We start from the raw sequence: 22873 nt of genomic DNA, 5'->3' as shown, positions 1-22873 counted from the left end.
CCCTGAATATTTGACTTTCATAGTCTCAACTGCTACTCCTGTGTGACATGGGGCTCTACCCCTTCTCCTTCTTCAACCTCTAAAGGAAGATTATTTAAAAATATAGAAAAAGTGGGGAGAGAGATGAATCCATACATTTCAGGGTCAGGTTTACTAAAGACATATCTTCTTTTAAAAATATGTATCCCATTTAAAAAACATTTAAACATGACTAAATTTTAAAAAGTACTATTTTCCCAAACATGCTAACTTCCCAGCAAATAAGGCTTTGGCAGATTATTAAGTTTTGAAAGTGAACAGGGAGTGTTCATCACAGAATATGGAAGATGACAACCAAAGACACTGAACATATTAGTTTCCAAATAGATGTCTAAATTGTTTGAGTAAATTATTAACTTTTCCATATATTCAGTTTAAGATTTTCACAATTTGAAGTGTTAAATTTAAAAATATTTTTATTGTTTTAGTTTTTTTTTTATGGGAGAAAAAGATGAAGCAAAAAGAAATAGAGCTGGGATGAGCTGATTAAACTTGGAAAAGCTCATGAGACAAAACTTTTACAGCATACAGATGTGTATTAATAAAATCTGGGGCCTCTCGGTTGAGAATAACAGTTTTGTATCACAAGTCCTGAGAATCTGGCTTTCATCAGCTGCCTCAATTCAATAAACATGTTTTGAGTCTGACTGAACGAGATGCTGTGTTTGCAATGGAGGTATAGAAACGCCTGCCATGCACTCCAGACTCCCATGTGCCCACTTTTAAAAAAATATTTATTTGTTTGTTTGTTTGTTTATTTGTCTGTGGTGACATTGGTTAATGAAATCCAATAAGTTTCAGTGGTACACTTCATTTATTATTTTTCTTTGGCAAAGTAACCCTTGGTTGAACTCACAGATTGCAAGGACCTTGTCAGTTTACAATCTCATATTATTTATTTATTTATTTATTTACTTACTTACTTACTTACTTATTTATTTTTTATTTTTTGTTTTATTTTATTTTTTTTATGCCTACAGCACCTGGTCTTTCTAGGTAGTCTCCCATCCAAGTACTAACCAGACCCGACACTGCTTAGGTTCCGAGATCAGATGGGATTCGGTTTGTTCAGGGTGGCATGGCCATAGACTCAGCTGTATACTTTAACAATAAAGCATATATATATTTATACTGTGTGTTCATCTCCCATAGATTTCTTTCTGTCACCATATATTTGACACCCTTTACCCTGTCTACTTTCCCCATCCCCCAAACTCTACCCTCTGGTAACCATTAGTCTATAGTCCATGTTGATGAGTCTCTGTTTGTCCTGTTCATTTGTTGCTTTTAGATTTATATCCCACACATAAGTGATATCATGTGATTTTCAACTTTTTTTCTGTCTGGCTTATTTCGCTCAAAATGATTATCTCAAGGTCCATCTATGTTGTCGCAAATGGCAATATTTCATCTCTTAGGGCTGAATAATATCCCATTGTATATATGTACCACCGCTCCTTTATCTAATCATCTATCGTAAGATACTTCGGTTGCTTCCATGTCCTGGCCACTGTGAATAATGCTGCTATGAACATTGGTGTGCAAATATCTTTTTGGATATGGGTTTTCAAGTCTTTGGGGTAAATACCCAATAGAGGGATTGCTGGATCATATGGTAGATCAATTCTTAGTTTTTTGAGGGACCTCCATACTGTTTTCCATAGTGCCTGTTTCCTTTTTCTCCATATCCCCTCCAGCATTTGTTATTACTTGTCCTGTTGATTATAGTTATTCTAACAGGTGTGAGATTGTATCTCATTGTGATTTTGATTTGTATTTCCCTAATAGCTAGCAATGTTGAGTATCTTTTCATATATTTGTTGGCCATTTGTATGTCTTCTAGAGAGAAGTGTCTGTACAGGACCTCTGCCTATTTTTTGATCAGATCGTTTGTTTTTTTTTTGTTGTTATTATTGGGTTGTATGAGTTCTTTGTATATTTTGGATATTAGGCCATTTTCAGAGGTGTTGCTTGCAAATATATCTTCCCATTCAGATGGTTGTTTTTAACTGGCTTCTCTTCAAGGTCCACCTCAGGTCTGATGTCTCTTTTCTGGCTCAGGGCAAGGAGGCTAAGGTATGGGAACATATGATAAAAGCAGGATTAGAACTTACCTGTCACTTATTAGCTGTGATGATGAGAAAATCATTTAATGTGTTTCAATTCTCCGCTTTGGGACAGACTCCTACCCCTGGGGCTGTGATGCTGTGGGCATTAAATGAGAGAAGGGTGTACCTGTTTTAGGTCACAGGCAGGGCATGTTAGTAAATCTGGAAAGGGACCTTATCCCGCTTGGTCTTCTCCATGTTTCTCTAAAACAAACAACACACACCTGCCCACTGACAGCTAGGGCCATTCCAGGTGAGCAGCAACAGGGAACTAAATCTTCATCCAGAGGAAGGTTCTAGAATTAATGCCCTAGCGGATACGCCAAAACAGCTCTTTAAAATACTGAATTAACATTTTGTAAGAGTAGTTAGCAAGGCTTATGATTAAGTGCTGATTATTCCCTTTACTAAGTAACAGACTTAGTGGAATATATATCATTAGCAACTTAATTACTAAACAAGTTGAGGGTTATTCATTCTAAATATAACTGGGTGTGCCAGCATGAATTCTTTTTTCCTGGACATGGGACCCCAGGTGTGTTATGAACAGCTTCATGACAAGATGAACTATCACCTGGCAGGAAGGGAAATACACAGAGCATTTCCTGGAAAGGTTTTTAAAAGCCAGAGTATAAAATGCTTGACTTTTTACCATGCTTATTAAGATGATAATCTCTCAAGATAACTCATGTTGAGTTTGAAAGAAGTGAAACAACTTAGAGAAAAGTGAAGGAAATTAGAAAAATTACAATCATCTTTTCACTTTCACTTCTTTCATGCCACCCCAAGTGAAAAAGGAGCTTTGGACCTACACGAGGTAGTGAAAATCAACCAACTCAAACATATTCTAACAAAACATAGAAGTGTAAAAGCTGCAAATATCTTTCTATCACTTCTCACCTAAAACCCTGGACATCAATAACTGTCTATTGTTAAACATCCTACTGACAGAAGTACTCTAAGAACATGGTTTCAGAGTTTCAATTTCAGAGCAATCTCATAGTCAGGTAAATACACAATCTAAACTCTCTTTAAACTAATTCCTCTTGATTTTTCCATTGTCATTGTCATCAAAACTCCTCCTGATAACTCTTGATGAACTTCAGGTCAGTTGTCATCACTACGGTTTCTTGCCATTCAGTTAACAAACTTTTCTTTTATCATAGAGTCTTACTTTTAATAATACTACTGATATTATTTTAACCATCCACTTAGAGAAATATATGTAGAAAAACATATATGTACCTATGTTTACACATGCATGTATACCTGTATATGTGTATATACATAGAGAGACAGAGAGATAGGGAGTGATCAAATAAATAATTATGTAAAATTTCTTAGGAACCAAGATTTTCAACATAAATAAAGGAATATATCTTTATAATAGGACGTAAGTAAAACCTCTAAAAACATAACACTTGGTTTGGAAAGGTAAGTATTAGCTCGTAATGTAATGGTAAACATACACACACACACCACACAAAAAAAGCCTAGAATCAAGGACAGGACAGTCACATGAATACACATACACTCCCCACCCTCGGTCCCCAGACTATGATCTCCAAATGCAATTTTTTCACTAAAAGGAACTTGGAGATCCTAGAGAAACAGCCATTCTGGGGCAGGTACCATATACGATGATCCTGAGACATCATATTGTGGCCCAAAATAGAGATATTGTTGAAGACCAAGGAGCTGTGTCCAGGAGTCAACCTGGAGGAGCTCCCACAAGTAAAGACAGGACAATTGATGCATCCCTGACAATAAATGTTGAAATGTACTGAAATAAAGCAGATATGTAAAGTTCTAGGTGTTTATAATGATGATAAAAAGGAAGAAGGTCTTATGGGTTTTGTTGTAGGTTCTCAATTACTTTGAAACTTTATAAAGAAGAAGCATCATGTATTTATTTTGCTTTTCCTCTGTAAACTATATTTCAGATTAACCAAATAGTTATAAAAGAATTCTAGCTAATGAATGCAGAAAAAAAAATCAAATTAGAAAAACCATCATTTTGCAACCACCAATTAAAAATGGATCTGGGCAATAATGAATGCTAAAACCATGAAGCTCATGGGGAGCAGATGGACAGTACAGCAGTCTACTACTGATCAATCTTAAAGCTAGGGTAACAAGACATTAGGGGTGCAAGAGGAGCTACCAGCACTGATTATGGAATATATATGCTAAAAACTTCAAGTCTAAAAAAGTCTCTACATTCAAACAGCAGCCACCAGCTTACAGGAACTCGGTATGGGGTATGTGTGGTGGGGTGAGGCTGAGGGAGGAGTGCAGGGGGCAGAGGGGGTTGAGGGGGTTGAGGGGGGGCGGCGGGGGCGGGGTGGGGGGGGCGGATAGGGGAGGTTACACTGCATCAAAATCAAACAAAATGAAAACAAGACTTGAAAATTCCCTGAGCAGACAAAACCAGTTTAGTTATACAAATAAAGCTTAAATAGCTTATTTTGCAAGACAGGTGAAGTTAACTTGACCTGGGTCGCCTATTGCTTATGCCTCTGAAAATCATAACGAAACTTAAGTTGTTTCCCCAGTTTGTCCTCCATGTCTATGAGTCTGTTTCTGTTTTGTTTCATGTATTCATTTGTTTTGTTTTTTTAGATTCCACATATAAGTGAAACCATATGGTTTTTCTTCTGTGCCTGACTTCTTTCATAAAACAAAACAGAAACAGACTCATAGACATAGAGAACAAACTGATGGTTGCCAGAGGTGAAGGGGGAGGAAAGATGAAAAAGATGAATGGGAATAAAAGGAACTAATGTCCAGGTACAAAATAAATAAGTCACAGGATGTAACTTACAGCATAGGGAACATAGTCAATAGTATCATAATAACCTTGTACGGTGGTAGATGGTGACTGGACTTTCAGAGGCGATCAGTAGGTACAGAAATGAATAACTATGTTGTACATCTGAAAACTATTATAATACTGTATATTAACATTTTAATAAAAAATAAAATAATAAAAAAATTGTTCCTCCAAATTAGTATGAGGTAACTACTAACCAATTCTTCATTTAAGAAAATTTTAATATTGAGATCAACTGCTGTGATGAATAAACAGTTGCCATCTCCACACTATATAAGCTGCTTTATAAGAGTAGAGCTCTGAACTTCATTCCAAGTTTTGATTTGTGTGCTTCCAGTTGGCAAACTGTCTTTTTGGTGTGTGTGCAATAAATTTTTACTAATTACTACTTCAGTGATTCATTGGTTTTACTTTTTTTTTTCTGAACTTTTGACAACCTTGAGGATGCAATTCAGCAAGATGGACTGTAGGGAAGAGATGGCCAGACATATGGTGTGAAAACAGAAAGAGGGAGGGGTACAGCACATGTCGAAAGAGCTTATGATATTCCTCAGCCAAATGCACCATGTAGACCTTAGTTGGAGCCTATTTGAACAAAATGATGGTAAGAAGGTATTTTCTGAGAAATATTAAAAATGGGTATTCAGTGATATCAAGGAATTATTGTTAATTTGGGGAAATATAATAATAAGGAAATTTGGTTAGGTTTTTAAAAAGTATTTATCTTGTAGGTAAATATTAAAAAGTGAAATATTGGGATTTGCTTTAAAATGCTCCAGGAAAACTTTGAGCAGCAGGGGGAACAGGGGTGGAGTACAGAGAAAACAAAATAGCATAACTCTGATAACACCTGAAGCTGGTAATGTATATACAGGGATTTGTTATGTACTTCTTGTTACTTTTGCATATTTGTGGAAATCTCTATAGCAGAACATTTGAAGAAAGAATCTACAATGGATGCGACCCTCTCAGTCAATAAATAAGTAAATAAGAAAAAGAAAGGGAAAGAAGAGAGTGTGCTGCACATGTAGAAGAAGTGGTGCAGGGAGCTTCTGAATCCTCTCCTGAGGGCCAGCTGCCTTTTCCAGGCGTGTCCCCAAGTCTGCAGAAATAATACTGCCAGATGTGAGAGGGAGTCGGAAGGCTAGCAGTCTGACACATAACCTTTTTCTCTTCTGCCACCTTTGTCCAGTCTTTGCATCAATAATTTAGAATTGGCTCCTTGCTTGTGTAACTGAAGTGTGTTTCTCACTGAGGAAGTCCATCAGGATAAACACATCATGACTAAAAAACTGATGAAAACATATTTTACCTCACCTATTCTCACTTTCTCTTATTTTCTGGAGACATAGGATATTTGAGGGGAAATGAGAGGTAGGGGCTGGGAATATACAGGCGTAGACGCTAGACAACTTGGGTTATTCAAGACATTCTTTCTGTACAATATACTGCTTGTAGCTGCTATAACCCCTAGAAATGTCTGGGGAATCACGGAATTTTTTGAGAGCTTTTTATTCCCAGTAGTGGCTTGAGTATCATTCCCATTCTAAATTCCGTTGGAAAATTGTGGTCACTAAAAGAATGGACTAACCTGAGAAGACTCCTTCTAGATGATGATGATGATGATTATTAATGAGAACTTTTAAGATCTACAATCTTAGCAATTTTCAAATACTACCTAATACAGTACAGACATTCCCCAACTTGTGATGTTCAACTTATGATTTTTTGACTATGAGGCTACAAAAGCAATACACATTCAGTAGAAAGCGTACTTCCAATTTTGAACTGTGATCTTTTCACGAGCTAACAATATGTGGTATTTCTCGTAATGCTGGGCAATGGCAGCAAGATGATTTTGACCAAGTGTAGGCTAATGTAGGTGTTTTGAGCACGTTTATAGTAGGCTAGACTAAACTATGATATTCTGCATGTTAGGTGTATTAAATGCATTTTCGATGTACAGTATTTTCAATTTATGCTGGATATATCAAGATTTAATCCAATTTTAAGTCAAGGAGCATCTGTATTATTAACTATAGTCACCATGCTGTACATTACATCCCTATGACTTATTTATTTTGTAACTAGAAATTGCACCTTTCGACCCCCTTCACCCATTTCACCACATTTCTCTGTTTCTATGAATTTGGTTTTTGTTTTGTTGTTGTTGTTGTAGATCCCACATATAAGTAAGATCATATAGTATTTGTCTTTCTCTATCTGACTTATTTTGCTTAGCATAATGCCAAAGTCCACCAATGCTGCAAATGACAAAATTGCCTTATTTTTTGTGGCTGAATAATATTTTGTAGAATATTTATATATCACATTTTCATTATCCATTCATCCATCAAAGTCACTTGGGTTGTTTTTACATCATGACTATTGTAAATGATGTTGCATTGGACGTGGGGGTTCATATATTTTTTTGAGTTAGTATTTTCATTGTTTTTAGATAAATACCCAGAAATAGAATTTCTGGATTATGTGGTAGTTCTATCTTTAATTTTTTGAGGACATCAATACTGTTTTCCATAGTGGCTGCACCAATTTATATTACCCTACTAATTCATTTTGAGCAAACACTTACTGTGTACTAGGCACTGCTTTGAGGACTTGACCCTCTGAACCAGTTATTATTTTGGTGTCCATCCTATAGAGGAAGAAACTAAATAGCTGAATCCACACAAGCATTGGGGGCATAGCTGGGACTAAAGTCAGGCAGCCTCTTGCCAACTGCCCTTCGCACAATTATCTCTGCTTGTTACTTTAACTTCCGTGTCTGACATTTCTTAGCTGAGCATTAATTCTGTTGGTCTTCCCATTAGTAATGAACAAAACGCACTGAACCTATTAATCACTAGAACTATGCTATGGTAAAAAAAGTTTCTTCCTTCTGTAATCATTGAAATAATTAATCTAACAACTTGATTGATACTTATAATGACATTAAAAATCACCCAAATTTACACTTTCCCTTCTTTACTTTATCCATTGACGAAGCAGGCTGTTGTATGAACAGATAGTGCACTCTTTTTCACATTTTCTATGACATCTTTGAGGTCCAGAAATTATATACTAGGAAAGCTAATAGAACAGCTCTTTCTGAGTCATTGTGATGGATATTATGTAAAATGAAAATCTATGAAACACAGACCCTACCTTCGAGGGGTCTGTGCTTCTCAAAGTGTTTTCCTCGGACCACCAACAGTAGTGTCAACTGGGAGCATGACAGAAGGTCTTGGGCCCCAGAAACTTTGAGGGAGAGGCCCAGCAGTCTGTTTTAATAAGTTCTTTAGGTGATTTTGATGCAAACTAAAGTTTGTGACTTTTGTTCTAGGAGCATAAAAAAATTTTGTCAAGGGATTCTTCATTTGGAAGATTTCAAAACATGTTTAAAAAAACACTTAATTTTTCAATTTTTAAGTGTGTTGTAAATTCTCACACTGACACAAAATTACCTATCACAGCAAAAATGCCCTCATCCAAGTACTTTTCTTTCAAAAAGGAGATTATCTATTTTTTATTATTAATACATGAAATTTACCTTGAAGGAGTAGGTTATGCCTAATCATTTTTTGAAAATATCTTCCAAGTAACAAACTATTCAGAGACACTTCTACTTATTGAAAAATTTAGCAACATTGGAACATTTCATTGCTATGTCTAAGCTAAAAACCTCGTTCAAATATTTTATTTTGAGATAATCTACAAATTACCATGAATACAAAAACTTTCCTGGTTATTTCCCATATTATTACAATGATTCTCAATGAAAAGATTCTCAGCTTAATAATAGAACTTATAAATTCATTTAATTAAGCCTAGGCAAATTTTAATGAGTTTCAATGAGCTAAGAGCAAATAAATAAGGGCTAGAACCACTCTCACTGTGGAACTTCTACTTACTTCTCAGGACACCTCTTCTGCTTCCTTGTGGCAAAGTTGCACATAGACACTCATTCCAAATGGAAGAGCTGATATTCACACAGGACTTTGGAAACCAGTGTTCTACATAAACAGGTTAGGGGTTACCGATAGTTCAACAACTCTGCTCTTCATCTTTTTTCTTTTCTTGTAAAGTTTTATTCATATAGATCTTCATTTCTTTATAAGCACATTTCTAGATATTTCTCATTGGGCTGTTATTGTATATAGGAAAAATTTTAAAGTAGATATTGTTTGCAAATATGGATATCATCGATTCTGTATATAGGCTCTACCATTTATTATCTGAGTGCCTTGGGCAAATTATTAACTTCTTTGTGCCTCAGTTTCTTCATCAGTAGAATTGAGATGATAATAACAATCTCTGCCTCATAGAATTGTTATGAGAATGAAACAAGGACATATATAAGAAATACTCATCTCAATGCCTGGCACGCAATAATGATGAACTCCATTTACTAATAACTTATTAAGACTTTTATATTTATAAGTGGGATTGGTCTGTAGTTCCCTTGATCATATTTGACACCTTCTTTTGCTCTCTGTATTTCTGATAGATGAGTAGTCGGATCTAGGGATTTAAATGGATTTTGACTCAATTATTTGGGCAGGCATATCTCACAGCTACTGTGTTCTTCCATTGAAAGGCCCATAATATCTAGTTATCTTTCTTTTTGTCATGTAAGCAGCCATTGATGCTCCTACATAAATCCATTAATTCATTAGGGTTGCAAAATAGTGATATTCTAATTTTATCAGCTATTATCTTCATTTATTGCCTGAAATATTAGCTTCTCACCTACTTCCAGTTACAAAGAAAAAGTGAGATAAGAGCTTGAAAGCCTAATTTTTTTTCGCTCCTTATCATCTTCAAGAGGTGACCAATGGGTTTTTAAAAAAATTTCTTTTCTTTTTTTGGAAGAGGTATGTGTGTTTAGTATTATTTGGTATTATTATGTACTCGGTATTATTATGAACCAACGTATTTAAACATATTTGATATGTTTTAATCCATAGCATTATTGATTATTATATTTTTTCATCTTTGGTCAGTGAGAGCATCTTAAAGTTGGCTCCTGAGTCTTATACAACCTCGTTTCTTTGCTGCTTGGTATGACAAATTTCATTCAGGTTATTCCTGCCCCTGACCAGGAATCAGCCTTCTTTCTATTCAAGGAGCCTTGGTTCACTGAAGTAGGAAATAGTAACAGAGACCACAGTTTGGGAATTAGGGCAGCTCCTTGCTTTTCGGTTGGCTATTGTTTCTAGATTTATCAGTGAACAGAACAAGAATAAAGTTTAGTTATTTTTGTTTCTTAAAAAGAAATACATTATGAGCTTATATTTATAATTCAAATCAGAGCAATAAGGTTTTCATTTAACTTCTATCTTATATCTGTATCTCTTTTCTTCCATGGTGAAAAATCTTTCATCATCTAGTAATTCAGAATGACACCGGAAAATGGTGGACATCCTTTTCTTATTTCTATCTTATTGGTAAGCTTTCAGTTTTTCCCCATTAAATATAGTATTGTATTTTCATTAGGTATTAAGAAAATATTTTTTCTATTTCTTATTGGGAGATTTTAAGAAATAGATTTTGGAATTTTAACAAATTTATCAAATTTATCAATTTTAACTATTCAAATGATTAATTTTACTAATAGAGTTTTTAATATTGAGCCATCTTATATTTTAGTTATGAAAACAATTAATTATGATGTAAAGTGCTGTTGGATTCTATTTGCTAATATTTGACTTTGGATTTCTGCATTAATAATTATACTTGAGATTGCCCATACTACTATTTCTTGATGCTATCCACTTTAGATTTCAATATCAGAATTATGCTGACTATGTAAAACTTTCATAGTGTTTTGTTTCCTTTTTTCTTTCTCTATGCTTTGGGAACCATTTAAATATTTTCGGTTTATCTGTTCCCTAAGGTCTGTAGACTTCATTTTGGAAAATATCCGTGCCTTTACCTCCCCATGGAGGCAGCTCTTTGAAACCATTCTCTCATTATTTTTTGATACTTGAATTATTTATATTTTTGAAACAGTTTTTATTTATATTTTTCCTAGGGAACAATCTATTTTATTTGTTAGATTTTCAAATATTTTTTAATGTATTTTAGCTGATTTTAGACTTGTAAGTTTCACCATTTTTCTATTTTCTTCATTTATCAATTTATTCCTTTTAGTTTTCTTAGTTTTAAAAATATTTTATTTTTCTAACTTCTTGAGTTGAAAGCTTATTTTCATTATTTTTTGCTTATTAAAATAAATAGTTGACTATGAATTTTTTTTCTGAGCAGTGCTTTAGCTCTAGCATTGATGTTATTCTATTAATTAGACAATTTCTCATAATTTCTTCTTTGACCTAAATGTAATTTAAAGGATTTTAGAAAAATGTATAGGTATCAGGGTGTTTTCCTATTCATTTTAATTAATTTTAATTTTACTAACAAGATCAGAGAAAGCCAAATGTAGCATTTGTCTACCTACTGAGGCCATCTTTGTGGTTCAGTGCAAAATGTTCAAAGAAGTATGCAAAAGATATATACTTGAGAAGTAAAAAAGAAATATTAAACCTTTTTGTATTTACTTTAAAAATTAAAAATGCTCAATAGTACAATTATCTCATTTATGAATAGTTATATATTGTAGGTAAAAGTTTCTAAACTGATGAACTAGGCAACTAAAATTTTCTGATAAACTAGGCCTATATGGTTAATTTGATTAATTTATAATCACTTTAAAAAAAAAGATGTACTCTTTCTTATAGTGAATAGGGTTTACAAGAATCAGTTAGATCTACCTCATTTTTAAATGTTCTTTTGGCCTTTTTACACTTGATTGTTATTATTTTTCCCTATTTGATTTACCATGAACTAAGAGGAGTTAGCCAAAGCATCCTAATTCCAACATATTTCTGTCAATTTCTCTTTATATTTCTCCTAGAATTTAAGTAACATTCTCTGATGCTGAGCTATTTGGTACATTAGACTATAACGCTTGTTATTTATGAATGACCTTCTTTTATCACACTGAACACTCTTTGTCCTAAATAAAAACTTTTCCAATGATAATATTGTAACCTCTTTCTCTTTGTTTTCATTTTTCCGGTGTGCCTTTGCTTATCTTTTACTTTCAATATTTATTTTATTTTAGAACTGTCTCTTATATGCAACATATATATATTGGCTTTTGTTTTGTGATTCCACTTGAGTTTTTAAAAATTATTTTTTAAAATTATGGTTAAATACACATAATGTAAATGTTACCATCTTAACCATTTTTAAGTGTACAGTTCAGTACTGTTAGGAATATTCACATTGTCATGCAACCAATCTTCAGAACATTTTTCATCTTGCAAAATTGAAAATCTATAACCATTAAACGGTTCTCATTCTTCCCTCTCCCAACTACAGGCTCTCACCATTCTACTTACTGTCTTTTTGAGTGTGACTACTCTAGGTACCTCATATAGATGAAATCATACAGCATTTGTCTTTTTTGTATCTGGCTTATTTCTTTTAGCCTAATGTCCTCAAGTTCATCCATGTTGTAGCATATGTCGAATTTCCTCCTTTTTTAAGGCTGAATAATATCTTATTGTGTGTGTATGTATGTGTGTGTGTGCGTGTGTGTCTGTACACACACACACAGTGTTTTGTTCATCATTTCATCCAAGAAAGGACATTTGGATTGCTTTCACCTTTTGGATATAGTGAATAATGCTACTATCAACATGGGTGTACAAATATCTCTTCAAGACCCTGCTTTTAATTATTGTGTGTGTGTATGTGTGTTTGTAATCTCCAGATTTGTTGTATCATATGGTAATTCTGTGTTTAATGCTCTGAGGAATCACCATACTATTTTCCATAGCAGTTGCACAATTTTACATTCCCATAAACAAACAGTGAACAAGGGATCCAATTTCTCCACATCCTTGCCAACACTTAGCATGTTGTTGTTGTTTTTGATAGTAGCCATCTTAGTGGGTCTGAGGCAGATTTTGACTTGCATTTCCCTAATGATTAGTGATGTTGACCATCATTTTATGTGCTTATTGGTTATTTGCATACTTTCTTTGGAAAAATGTCTATTTGAGTCCTTTGCTTATTATTAATCAGATTGTGTTTTTGTTGTTGAATTGTAGGAGTTCTTTATATATTCTGCATATTAATTCCTTATCAGATGTAAAATTTGCAAATATTTTTTTCTTTTTTCATAAACTTCCTTTTCCCTCTGTTGATTGTGTTTTTTGAGGTACAAAACTTTTTTAATTTTAATATAGTAAATTTACCAATATTTTTGTTGCCTGTGTTTTCAATGTCCAAGAAATCATAGCCAAATCTAATGTCATGAAGTTTTTTCTATGTTTTCTTCTAAGAGTTTAATAGTTTTAGCTCTTAGGTTTAAGCCTTTGGTCCATTTTGAGTTTTTGTAGATAGTGTAGTGTAAGGGTCCAACTTCATTGTTTTGCATATGGATATTCAATTTTGCTAACACCTGTTTGAGATTTTTTATAGGAGTAAGTTTGTACCATTATCACTTAATGAAATGGCAAATGTCTTTGATCTCAGCTTTGCTTTCTTGTGGACTGCTTCTTTTTTAAAAATTGTCTTATATGATCTATATTTTCTCTTGTCCGTTTTAAATGCATTTATTTATAATGTTTTTTGATAATATATAAAGTTTATAATTTCTTCTTAATTATAGGTTTACCTCTATAACAATTATTTTGTATAATTGCTTAATTTGTTTGCTTAGATAGTATCTAAATAATATAGATTTGTTTGTATGAATAATGAGGCAATTGGTATACTTATTGCCTCCCACTTTCCTTCATCAGTCTTCCTTCTTCCTATTACCAATTTTCCTTAATTATTTAATAATTCCTAGTTTTTTGACTGTTTATTTTATAACTATTGATAAAATTATACTTACATTATTGCTTGAATTATCAACTTTGAAAATATCTTTATGCCACCTACTATAAACAATTGTAATATAGTAAATCTAAACGACTTTTCATGTTGTCTACAATTCTACCTTCAAGTTTTTGATATTTATGTTGTTATTTTTATGCTATCATGTTTTTTAAGATTGATATTTTGTTGTAAAACTTTAATTCCACATGCAAATATACTTAACTCTTATGGTCAATTCTTTTGCTACAATTTCTCTGTTAGAATTTAATTACTTTTAAAAATTTTTTAAATTTTCAATTATTGTTGACATACAATATTATATTAGTTTCAGGCATACAACATAGTAGAATTTAACATCTTAAAGCTCATTCTCCCAGCAGGTTATTTTTAAAAGACTCATGAAGAACCATGTCCCTTTAGTTATTTCATGCTTAAGAATGTTTGTCACCTATGCACTTGGACTGCTAATACTGACTGTAACATTATTGGGTTATACTTTCTTCCCTGAGTTCTCCATAAGCACAGCTTCAAGCTCTTCTAGTGTAGAATGCTAATATACTAGTTGTAGTAATGCTCACACCTATGAAAATGGACCTCCAAAGATATAATGGTCCACGTTCAATAAAGATTTATTTCCTCTCACAAAATACTATAAGGAAGATGTTTCTGGGTGACAGTGAAGCACTCTTCTATGTGATAATTCAGCGACTTAGGTTTCTTTCATAATGTGGATCCACCAGTCTCTGGGGCCAAGTTTTCCCAGCATCCAGCTGGCAGAAGGAGAGGGTCAAAGTTGCTTCTTCAAAAACTTAGGCTCAAATAGCACATGTCACTCTTATTAACTTACTATAGGTCATATTTAGACAATGATCCACCTATCTCCACAGGATAATAGAAAATGTTGAAATGCTATGTGCCCAGGGAGAAAAGAAAATGAGATTTTCTCTAATATTTGGCAGGTTCAGCAACAGTGAGTGAGAAGTCTGAGTTAAGTCTTACTATTTTACTCTTTTTAAGACAGTTGAATATTTTTAGTAGATGTCCAAATTATTGTTTCTTTATTTTTGAAGTCTAATTAACAGGGCATGGGTCCATGATGATTTTCTATATCATTCCACCCCACACGCAAAATGATATTTTTAAAAAATATCTGCAGATTTGATGCTTCTTTTATTTTATGGGAAAAAAACAGAATCATAGTTTTAAATACTTATATGCTACTTTTGTTTTTTGTTCTATTCTTTACCATGTACATTCAATTTCCTGTAACAAATACATTTGAGAGATTTGTTGTCACAAGGTCACATTCCTGCAGATTCTGAAAGTATTTGTAGCTTTCAGTCGAGTAAGTCTGATTTTTCAACTTTCAGGTTGTACCTTATGAATGGGTCATGACATGCATCTAGTGGTTTGTGACCTACTAAATTTGTATCCATAGTTGTATAAAAAATTACCACAAACTTAGCAGCTTAAAACAATACGCTTTTGTTATCTCACAGTTTCTGTGGATCAGAAGTCTCTGAGCACAGTCTAGCTGGGTCCTCTACTTGGGATCTCACAGACTGCAGTCCAAGTGTCAGCCAGGGCCCCAGTCTCATGTGGGGGCCCAGCGGGAGAAGCACATCCATTTCCAGGCTCACTAAAGTGATTGATGCAGTTGACTTCCTTGTGGTTGAATGGCCAAGGGTCCTGCTAGGTGCTGGCTGTTGGCTAAAGGCTGCGCTTGGGTTGCAGAGGCCTTTCACAGTCCCTGCCCTATGGCTTTCCCCAATACGGCCATTTATTTCATCAGTCCAGCAAGAAGACACTCTCACTCTAGTCAGAAAAACAGAAGTTATACAGAATATAATATAATTATGAGAGTGGCATATGATCGATCATCTTTGCCATACTCTGTGGGTCAGAAATGACTTTTGACATTGACAAGGCAGTGTGCTACTTTCAGTCACAGGAAAGGTATTTTAAAGAGATGTAAACATCAGGAGGTTAAAATCATAGTGGATCATCTTTGGGTCTTATTACCACAGTTGCATTTTAAAAATAAGGTAGAATTAAATAGAAAATATCAGAATATAACATATATATGTACTTTTAAGTGAAAATTTTGTTAGTACATGTTTGCATATGTGTGTGTAATAAAAAATGTATTCCTTAATGATGGTCCAGAACAAAACAGGATGAACGCCACTGCCCTAGGATATCTTCTTGCAAACACTGAAGATAAGACTGTAATTAGACTGCGCATAAGCCCAGTATGTACTGGCTTGTCCTCTGTTCATTGTGCTCCCATGGCAACCAGAAAGAAAAATGTTCTCCCACTCATTCTTCATTTCTGCTGTTCTTCATAGTAGCCATCACAAGACTTGAATTGTGAAAAAAACTTACATCAATATAACTATTCTCTCTAAGGTTTTCTCATCAAATATTTCTGTGAAACTCGACAGTCCTTGCTGGTTGACATAGTACAAGAAGTGCTGGCTTTTGACCCATTTTCTGCTACTTGAGCTGCATGTGAGGCCTGGTCATTGTCATGTTCTCATGACTTCTGAATCCCCCTGCTTTCAGCTGCCTCACTTTAAGTGTATAGAAGTTTGACATTAGAGGTGTTCTCTTATTTTATTTAACCTGGCATTTCCATTTCTGTTCTTAATTTCCTTGTCATTTTCTTAAAGGTTAAGAGAATAGAAGGGTCTGAGAAGTTTCTACCTTGCCATCTTGTTTACCTGAGGTAGCTCCAACCTCAGAAACGGGTTTTAGTTCCTTCCACCACCCTGAAAGCTGCCCCCATCCACCCAGTGAGCAGTGAGGACTGGGCGCAGCCACCCCTCTGGCCTTCAACCTCCCTGGGAAGTGGCTACTTCAGGAAGGGGCAGCTCGGCAGAGCTGAAACTCCCCAGACTCCTCTTTCTTCTGAAATTTGGCCAAATCATATGCCAGAGCCATTTATTGCTGTAGACTGATCCCTTGGGTTTGGGGTGCATCTCTTTTTGCCTGCCTACGGAGCCTTCACTTCCATCTTCTTCGGCTCCTGTGGTTTACCCCTCCTGGGAAGGGGCTGGAATGGCATCCCTCCAGGTGTCTTTCCTCCTCCTCCATTGCTCCTTCTTCCAGGGAGCAGATAGTATTGATTTTTTTTTCTCTTTGCTTCTGTTATAGATATTATTTTTAGATAATGTTTTCTAAATATTATTTTTAGATAATGTTTTCAAGGGGTTATTCTCTTTCCCAGAAGCACTGCGATCCCATCCTAGTCCATGAACAAGGTTCACTGTTCCTCTCACATGCATAATTTAGATTAGCTGTGTGCCTAGCAGGACCATCTTTCAACTTGGGAAAGAGGCGATGGGCAGTATGGTTTCTTCTCCTTCCTGTTTTCCCATCTTCCTTGCTCTTTTCTTCAAAGGAAAATGAAGAAACTCAATTATGCAAATAAATGCAGCACAGAATGAGGCTGTAGCCAAATTCAGTTACCTTTCCTCAGACAAAGCAGTCCTGTGTAAGAACCTCCAGGATAAAATGAGCTGCAGTTATCCCTCCCTCAACACAGCACAGGAATTACTTGGGCCACTTTTGTGAGCAGCTGTCTCTGCATCTTGCTGTCAAAATAAGGTAAGATTTTATTTGCTTCATCAGATGACCCAGTGTTCACTTTAAAAAATAACAAGGTGGTGTGACAGTCCCAGCCTTGCTGAGAGTCTTAGCAAGGAAGACTCCTATGTTCACAAACCCACACTTCAAGAAAGAAATTGATAAAACAAGACAAGACCATGGTGCAGAGCTGTGATGATGGAATGATAAGCACACAAACAGCTTTACTGAAACTGAGCTGCTGCTCTCTTAGTGGAGCTGAGGTGAATAGTAATATGCTGAACAATAATCAAATGTTTGCAATGGTGACAAGTGTGCACAGCTGCTACAGGTGAGGAGATTGCCTAAGTTTTTATAATTATGCTAAGCTTTTCTTCAGTGTGCAAAATTAGGAAAAGTTAATAAGCACAGAGTTTCATCATGAAGCTGGTGTTGAATAGATCTGCTCCATGGCAAATCTTTACTTTGTGAGTTTGTAGATTTTAGGGACATGAGGTGATGCTCTGAGACATTCAGCAATCACGTTCAGAAACAGGATTCTAATGAATGTTTTTACTAGTACCAATTCATTATTCACTCTGCAAATATTTTTTGGAATATAATAAATAAGTCACTGCTCACGTAACAGATAACTATGCAGATGACAGGGGACCATATGGTAGTTACAAGATAGAATTAAAAATTTTAAAGGACAAAACACTCATATTCATGTACAGCAATTAACTACAGGACCAAGAACCATCTGCTGTGAGTCATTAGCCCCCTAGATGCTTATTCAATCTGAAATTTCACCTTGGTTCTTCTTGGTCCCATATTCCAAGGAGAGGAAACATCTTTTCCATAATTTTTTGATTACTTATTAATGTTACCATAATGTTTTTATTTTTAATTAAATACATTGCTGTATTTCTGCACTTGGCTTAAAGATAGTGTGGTGGGCGTTGATGTACTTTGGCTTGTTCTCAGGTTTTCTTCCTCTCAGTGTTAGTTTCTCTGCTGTGGCTTGCAGCCAAGCCTCCCCACCCTGCAACCCCCATTTGTATTTTTCTAGCATCTCTTCAAGTCCTTTGGGAGGCAGCAGGGGATGGAAGAAGACTGTGTCATGTTAGGCACAGCTTTCTTTATATTATATACCACACACAAGAGCATATCTCCCTAATGCCATATTGTTCTCCTCAGATGAAAACTTCCAAGCAGAAAACACAAAGCCAAAGCATAAAAGAGTGTGGGAGAGGAGTCAAGCTATTACCTAATGCATCTGTACCACATAAGAATTCATCCTTATGGGTCATTCAGTTAAGGAAAATAATCATGGACTTCTGTTTCATTTTAGCTACACGGACTCAAAAAATATTTTTAAGGCACCAGCTTCCTGTGATATTATAAGACTTCATAATTGATAAACATATTTATATCTAAAGAAAGGGCTTGAGCTAATTTTCATGTCGGTCTAAACTCTTGAGAAGGTCTGGGACCTCTTTGGTTAAGTGTAGTTATAGAATGTGTCCATTTCCCACTGATCAATGAATGTTATTCTCATTTTCTCTTCTTGACAAATGGTGGGGCTCTTTGGATACTTTCCCAGTAACAGCAGAGTTGAACAGTTGTGCTAGATGGCATGACCCAAGAGTGCAAAGCATCTGCTATCTAACCTTTTACAGAACAAGACTGTGGGCCCTGCCTTTAAGGGGTAAGTTGAGAAATTTAAAATTCTGTTTCTGAGTGACAGCTCCAAGTCCAAGACTCATTACCTCCCAACACATTTTGAATTATTTTTATTACTATACCTAAATATTAAAGATTAATATCATTTGAATTGGGAAGAAACTTCCAAACCACCTATGGCCTCACCCTTGTTTGCAGCTGAGGGAAATAAATCTTGGAGAGACTTTCATATGAGATTCCTGGCTCTGCATTCCCCTGCCCCATATTATCTTACGTACTTCTCATGCAGTCTAATTCCAAACATGCAAGAATTAGTCTCTCCAGTGACCCCAAAAACGAAATTCAGAGCAACATTTTCAGCAGTGCATGTGGACTGGATGCCTGTCATCAATGGGAAAGCCCAGGCACATTCTAGCCTAGTAGGGCTTTGCCTCTGAAAGGTCTCTCCACCATGTGTGGCACTTCCTACCCAAGAGACACAAATGACAGTTAATGCTCTCCCATCCTGCTTCATTTAGACATTTACTATTTCTAATCAATAAGATTCTATTAATAATTTTTCCCCAAATTTTAGATGCTCATGAGAAATAATTTTATTAAGTGGAGACGGTGATATTTCTGTAGTGTACTTTTAGAAATTAATGGACGTTATTTTTTAGGGCAGTTTTAGGTTTACAGAAAACATGGGCAGAAAGTGCAGAGAGTTTATGTGTACTCCCTTCACCCGCCCTCAGTCTTCCCTGTTGTCCACACAGTGGTGTGGTATATTTTTTACAACTGACGAGCAAACATAGTTTACATTAGCATTCACCCTTGTATTGTACATTTTTTGAGGTTTTGCCAAACGCAGAATAGTTTCGCTGCCCTAAAAATCCTCCGTGCCCTGCATATTCACCCCTCTTTTTCCCCCAATGCCCTGCAACCACTGATCTTTTTACCGTCTCTAAGCCATGCCTTTTCCAGAATCTCATATAGTAGGAATCATATAGTGCGTAGCCATCTCAGATTGGCTACTTTCACTTAGTAATATGCATTCAAGATTCTTCCATGTTCTCCTAACAGTGTCTTTCACAGACTGGAAAGTGGTTTTGTTTTGTTTGTTTGTTTGTTTGTTTTGTTTTCTTTTCTTTTTTAATGATGACTTCCTTACTAATTTTTCCTTTATAGATCATGCTTTGGTGTTATATCTTAAAACTCATTGCCAAATCAAAAGTCACCTAGATTTTCTCCTGTCACCTTTTACAAGTTTTACAGTTTTGTGTTTTACATTTAGCTCTCTGATCCATTTTAAATTAATTTTTGTAAAGGGTGTGAGATCTGTGTCATTTTATAATGTGTGGTTATTCAGTTGTTCCAGTACTATTTATTAAAAAGACTATCCTTTTCATTTCTCCACGGAATTGCCTTTGCTTTTGTCAAATGTCAGTAGAATATATTTCTGTGACTCTGTTTCTGAGCTTTCCATTCTGTCCCATTAGTCTATTTGTCTATAATTTTATGAATACCACATTGTCTTGATTACCGTAGCTTTATATAAGTCTTGAAGTCAGAGTAAAGTCAGTCCTCTGATTTTTTTCTTTTTCAATATTGTTTTGGCTATGCTGGGTCTCTTTGCCTTTAGTATCAGTTAGTAGATATTGGGATTGCATTGAATCAGTAGATCAAGTTGGGAAGAACTGACATCTTTACAATATTGAGTCATCTTATGCATAAACATGAATTATCTTTCTATTTATTTATATTTTCTTTGCTTTCTTTCATCAGATGCTTATAGTTTTTCTGCTGATGTTAATGGTGTTGTGGTTTTTCCAGTTTTATGTCCAGGTATAAGCAACAAACAAAAATTATATATATTTAAGGAGTACAACTTGATGTTTTGATATATATATATGCATTATGAAATAATCACCATAATCAAGCTAATGAATATATCTATCATCTCACATAGTTACCATCTTCTTTTCTTTTTTTAAGTGTTGTTGTGTTTTTTATTTTAAATTCCACTTGTTCATTGTTGGTATATTAAAAAGTTATTGACTTTTACATATCATCATCGTATCCTGCAACCTTGTAACCTTGCTATAATCACTTAGTGGTTCCAGGAGTTTGTTGTTGTATCAATTCTTTGGGATTTCCTGTGTAGACAATAATGTTATCTGTGAATAGAGACAGTTTCCCAATCTGCATAGTTTTTTTTCCTTTTCTTGTCTTACTGTCTACAATATATTTTCAGAACACTATATAATGACAAATACAATTATAGATAATAATGTGAATCCTTTAAGACAAGGTCTTTGTTATTTGAATATAAGTTCTGAAGATATTTTTAATACATTAGTCAAAAATCTTAAAAACAGAAATTCCTTTGAGTTTATATATCCCTACAGCCTACCACAGAGTCTGTATATGGTACTCAATGACTATTTTGTAGGAATAAATGTAAGATGTAATTATAAGAACTATCCAAGATCTAAGCAGAAAATAGAATTCATATCAACTGGTTCAAATTGAGAGACTTTAACACAATGGTTCTCAGCCATGGGCACCCTTTAGAATCACCTGGAACCTTTCAAATTCCTCAGGCTACAGGTGGGATCCAGGCTTCTCAAGAGATTCCAATTGCCAGCAAAAGTTGAAGTCACTACATTAATGAAAAGACCACTTGAGGAAGTATAGGCAAAGCTAAGGAAACCAAAAAAGAGATGTTGAGACACTTACTGTATAAAAAAAGAAACTGAAGTTTTTGTGTAAAGAAGTAACTAGGTTAGGGTTATAAAGGTAGTAAGTGGCTGCACTGAGCCATTTAAGCCTGGGGATGCCTTATTCTCTTCTCCACATAAAGTAAATTATTTTGCCTCCCCAAATGAGTTTTTCTCTGGAACAAAATGTCAAACTTGACTAAGCCTGAAGTTAAAAACACCTTCAAAATAAGCACAAGATGCTTCTCCTTTTAAAACCAGACCAAAATGAATTAAGGTCAAAGTTCTCTTTGTGTTCTCAAATGAATTATGGTCTGAAATAAAACCTGTCCAGTTTCTGTGAATAATATAAGACACATGATGCTTTCTCCTCTCCTCCTCATTTTGCAGATAAAATCACGTCTGGACTTTCCTGGAAATAAATTAAATGGAAGCCAGAATGACAGATATTATATCTGCTAATGTGTGTTCTGGGAGAGAGGATCCATAGTGGCCGAGGGAATGGGTCAGGAGGACGAAAGAAGATGCTGCGCTTAGGTCAGAGCAAAAAGCCAAAGATTTGAAAAGCTCGGTAGCTTCTAGCATTGCTGGAGATAATCAATCAGTACACCCTAGCTTTACCTCTTAGCTAAGAACAATGCAAATATATTTTTAATTCATTTGCCACTTGGTAGATTATGAAACATCTAAAGCTTCTGAGACTACCAGATGCCTCTTAAAATAAAGATGTCTTCTGGTTTTATATAATAATGACAGAATTTGTTTTTAAAATTCTTTACATTTTTCAAAATTCCCTCCCATGACTACCTAGCTCCCACATTCATTCCATTTTGTACATACTGCTCATACTGAAGCTTCTTCTCACCGAAGGAAGAAAGATAAAATTGGCAAGTTTCTTTGAGTGCCTATTAATGCATAATCTATTTAGGTTATCTGTCTAGATGTCAAAGGCATCTCAGTGTGTTTCCCCTATCATGCCTCAGCCAACATACTAGTGTAGAATAAGAGAGTTAGTGTGTGTGTGTGTGTGTGTGTGTGTGTGTGTGTGT

The 22873-nt window shown here is 35.0% G+C and overlaps 1 pseudogene; it reads right to left on the bottom strand.

Moving 5' to 3' along the window:
* Positions 1 to 1010: 1010 nt before the first annotated feature.
* LOC118601504 lies at positions 1011 to 1129 on the bottom strand (annotated as a pseudogene).
* Between the last annotated feature and the right edge of the window lie 21744 nt (positions 1130 to 22873).

This window comes from Rousettus aegyptiacus, unplaced genomic scaffold, assembly GCF_014176215.1.
Source record: "Rousettus aegyptiacus isolate mRouAeg1 unplaced genomic scaffold, mRouAeg1.p scaffold_m13_p_3, whole genome shotgun sequence".
Taxonomy (NCBI): domain Eukaryota; kingdom Metazoa; phylum Chordata; class Mammalia; order Chiroptera; family Pteropodidae; genus Rousettus; species Rousettus aegyptiacus.
The sequence above is the reverse complement of the archived record's forward strand: the minus strand, read 5'-3'. Positions and strand labels throughout refer to the sequence as shown.